The sequence below is a fragment of the Cyanistes caeruleus genome, chromosome 2 (genome assembly GCF_971803275.1).
Source record: "Cyanistes caeruleus chromosome 2, bCyaCae1.hap1.1, whole genome shotgun sequence".
In the NCBI taxonomy this organism is placed as follows: Eukaryota; Metazoa; Chordata; class Aves; order Passeriformes; family Paridae; genus Cyanistes; species Cyanistes caeruleus.
The window spans coordinates 95,448,205-95,452,677 of record NC_141702.1 but is presented as its reverse complement, the minus strand read 5'-3'; the positions used below and the strand labels follow the sequence as shown (position 1 = coordinate 95,452,677).

The 4,473-nt window shown below is 42.6% G+C and overlaps 1 long non-coding RNA gene across 1 annotated transcript; it reads right to left on the bottom strand.

Annotated features, from left to right (window-relative positions):
- Window positions 1–497: 497 nt before the first annotated feature.
- On the bottom strand, window positions 498–4,473 carry LOC147655017 (uncharacterized). The gene is made up of 2 exons (XR_015283657.1): window positions 2,042–4,473; window positions 498–1,637 (listed from the first exon to the last, which is right to left on the bottom strand). It is a non-coding gene; the product is annotated as an uncharacterized LOC147655017 (long non-coding RNA).

Sequence of the window (4,473 nt, the reverse complement as noted above, 5' to 3'; positions counted from 1 at the left end):
GGAATTGCTGCATTCCTTCCTCACCACAGTTTCCTTCCACATTTTCTTTTTTTTTTTCCCCAAAGGTGTGAATGCTAACCAGCAATTTCAGCTGTATGTTTTTGTAGTTTTTTAGGCCCCCTTCACCACAAGTTCATTCAGAGATGAGTGTCCCTGTTGTCACTGCCCTTCCAAGGCATTATTGTCCTCTCTAGGCTCAGTCTTTACTGCCTGTGTAGACTGCAAGTCATACCAAAGGTATTTTGAGTCACTGTTTGTTTTACCAGCTATCAAAACCTTTTAAGAGCAAGATGGGTTAAAAAAATAATGTAACGAGCCATTAGCAAGTCTTTTTCTCTTCCCCACCACTAATCTGCAGAATAGAGACCACTGAACCATGCTGCAAATTAACCGTAATGAAAAAGGAGGGGAAGGGGGACACAGAAAAGCAAAACATTAAAAAATCTACTCTGAGCTTCAGAAAGGTCATTTCTCAAAGGACTATTGACACTGCCGAGGAAGGAAAACACATCAATGTTTTTAATGGCTTAAATAAACATTTTCTAGATGAATATTAGGTGTCCATTAATGTGTCTCTGTGCAGTCCACAGTAGTACCTATCCTTTAGTTATCCTGTTACCAAAATGAGGGGGTGAGAGAGAAAGGGAGAGAGACTTTCCTTTTAATTCGCTTTGCACTCTGATGGTTGAAGACAAGAAAAAAAAAACTTTTCTGGCTCTTTTGAATGAATGGTCAAAGGTACCTTTGCGGCTCCTTCACAGGGTGAACTAATCTGTGACAAGTGTAGCTAATCTGATAAGGCGGCCGCATGTGCGCTAATGTGCTAATATGGGGGATTCAGAGCAGCCAGCGGTCGGGAAAAACCTCCGCTTCCTAAATGGGCCTCGCCTGCAATAGCCCTGGCAACATATGCGCATTTTAACACCCGCTTAACAGGGACACAATGCGGTGGCCTTTGTTGTGCGACACAGCGGCGCGATTCCCATGGTGGGAATTTCTGCCTCACAGGCGACATTCTTTCAGATGGGATGCAGGGGCTGGTGGCCTGGGACGGCAGGAGCAAGGCTGGGAGGAAAGGTTACGCGGACATGTGTGAAAGGAAAGCCCTCCGCTTATTCCTGCGCTGAAAACCTGGGTGTTTCCATCACGCGTCTTGGGTAGGGAGAGGAAAAGGCAGAGAAAGGTGGGAAGGCGGGAGGAATTGGTTTAAACATGTTGGATCGGGTCCCTAGCTAGGGTAAAATTAGCCCCTAGATTATGGTGCTTTATCTAAAAGAGAGGTTGCCACTAGTTTGTAATGTGATATGCTCTATTTTATAGATTTCCTTTAGAGGGCAATTCTTAAGTTTTCCACTGGAAAGACTAAATGACATTTTCTTGTCCCTCGATTGTTTTACTGCACCCTCAGGAAAGTCTGTGTGAAAGAGGATTAGCAACTTACTTTTAGTCTGGACCGTGCAGTAGGGAAGAGGACTTCATGGACACTGACACATCAAGAGACGAGCTGTCCAGAGACTTCAGCGCTGGGCATGGTTGGGGTGCCTCTCTGGACAAATAGATATATGTGCCCTGCAGACTGCTCTGGATCCTCATCGGTTCCCGGCGTTCCTTCGTTTTCAGGTATCCCACAGGTATCCCTAATGCAAAATGGATACAAGAGTGTAAACCAACATATGTCTGGAGAAAAAAGTCTACTCACCTAAGAGGGAAAGATTGCTAACAATGTCTTGTGAGCAGGGAACAGACCAGGGCTTACCAGCCACACCTGTGAGTGTGCCGTTGTCTGCCTTCTGTTATGGCTGGTGTCAAAACAGCACGGTTACCATGAGCTTGACAAAAGCACCCGAACAATGAAAAAGCACAAACCAAAATACAGAAAATTCCATTTAAACTAAAGAGGAAAACTTTTTTTTACCATGAAGGTGACCAAGGTAACTGGAGCAGGTTGTAGAGTCCTCCAGAGAGGTTGTGGAGTCTCCCCTGTTTGGAGACAAAACCTCAGTGGACAATGTCTTGGGCAAGTTGCTTTAGTTGGCCCTACCTTAGCCAGGTTGGATGAGGTGATCTGCAGAGAACTCTTCCAACCTCTGGTGTTCTGTCATTCCAAGAGCTCAGCCTATTCCCCATCCATAAGTCCCTCGAAGAGTTATTTTGTTTGACCGATGACACAATGACAAAGGCAAAACAAGGCCAATATTAGCTCCTTTTATCTCAAACAATAGTCCTAATTTATCACAATATAAAAAGTAAAACTCTAGGGATGCCTCAGCTGCAAATATGTCCTAAGAAAAGTGCTCATTCAGAGCAACTAAGATTCAGAGCAGTTTGGTCCAAGACATGGAACCAGCTTGGTTGAGTTGCAGTCTTTTTAGCCTTCTTCCATTTAAGTCATATTCTCACATCAACCACAGACAAATAGAAGAGCTGAAAAAAGTGAGATTCATCAGATAGTGATTACTGTGTTTGGGATAAATGTAAAATTATATTATCCCAGCTACTCGATGTGAATGATTTTCCTAGCTCTCTGAAGGCATTAGTGAGCAAGACTAAGTGTGACATGTTTCTAAATATGTAAATGGATAAATCTTATTTATTCCTTTCCACTTTGTTGAATTCAGCTATACTATTTTGTGTCTGAGTTTTGAATGCATAACAATTGAACCCTACTGAACAGTGACGACATTTCCTCTCAGAGGAAGTCCTGAGGGAAGGAAGGTCCCGCATAAACAAACTTCCACTCAGTACAATAGAGTAGCCCACAAATGTGACCATTTTTTCAGGGCATGGGTGAGGCTGACACTCTCTTCCTGCTCATGTAGTCCAGGGCTTATCACAGTCCTGTTTCCCTGTAATTTAAATGCTTGGATACTTCTACTTCGTTTGTATTTTTCCCCACACAGTGCAGATGTATCCCATTTTCCTGTTGCTGTGGAACACAGCCACAATTTCCAGCCATGTTACATAAATGACCATCTGTGGTAAAAAAATGCTGATGCACAAGATTGCAGTGTGAGAATTGTAGCTAGCTAGCAAAATTTAGGCTATTAATACTTCTGACACTTCCTGACAATAAAGGCAAAATGCACTGTTCCCTCTGTTTTAGCGTGCTGCTGTTGTGTGACAGACAGCCACAGTCACTGCGTGTAGGGAAGAATCTCCAGGGAAAAGTTAAATAAAACTTAGGTGGCTATGCCTAGGTTTCCTTATACTTTTCAGTGAACTAAAGGCACACTAAACTAACCAAAAGTTATTATACTGATAAAGAGACTGGTATCTAATTACATGTAAGTAAAGGATACTGCTAAGGTTTCATTAGCATGTTTTTAGCATCTTTGCATTTGCTGGATCCGAGAACTCAGCGGTGCTGGAAATACTGAAATCCGTGGCACAGATCTCTGCAATGAGCACAGCAATTGTAATAGTAGATGGTGGCAGTAGTAAATTGCCAGTTTGTCAATTGCCAGTGCCTGTGTGGATGGGCATAAGAGGAAATAAAGATCCTCACTGACTTTCACAGACACATCATGAAGTTCCAAGTGCTAGAGGGGCACAAGTCTGCCATTTTTGTGATCACTCCAAGACTCTCTTGGTGCCTCATCCTCTTCCAAATGCTGCTGTAGCAATCTTTCCTTTTCTCTGCCTCTAACTCCTCATCCTGTGGTCACTTGTCTCTTTTCTTTTCTCAGGTATCACCCTGCCCAGATAGCTCCAGATATCCGCTGGCTCCACATCAGATTTCGCTTTCCCCTACCTTCCTGGTTTCTGTACATTCTCCTAGTTTGATTTAAAGTTCCCTTCAATTCACTTTATTGTGAGACTTAAAAGCCACAGTGACCCAAATTAAACCTTTCCAGGATAAGTAAGAGTGGAATAGTGCATGTTTTCTCAAGGTTTTGTCTGTCTTCAGCAAACACTTCACTATTTTGTTCAAAATTGTGGCAGAAATGAAAGGGCTGGCACACATACCAAACAGATGAAGTTTGTGAAACCTATACACCAGAATCAGATGTGCTTGGGTAACCTTAATGACTTGTTCTGATAGGCACACACAGTAATATACACACCCAGTCTTCTGATAGTCATGCCTGAAGTACCTGCACAAAATCAGCCTATTCATGCACCAACAAGCAAACATGTGTACAAAACAGAACTCTGGGTGTTGCATGTATCTGCATGCACTCCAGTGCTGGCTTTCTCCAGTGTGCACTTTGCACATACACTTATTTTTCTGCTCTTGCAAAACACTTTGAAAGTATCTGTGTTCACTCATGTGTAACTTCTGAGTCCTTTTAGCTGCAGCCCTTGAGGACCCATCAAGTAGTTTTCAACCTTCTGTCAGAAAACTTTTCTGTTAGTTTCCACAGTTGATTTATATGAGCTGCAGAATGGGATTTTGTTCATTCATAAATAGCAGCAATAGGCAGGCATCCATTTATAATACATTAATAATAATAATAACAAACAGTAAACAGC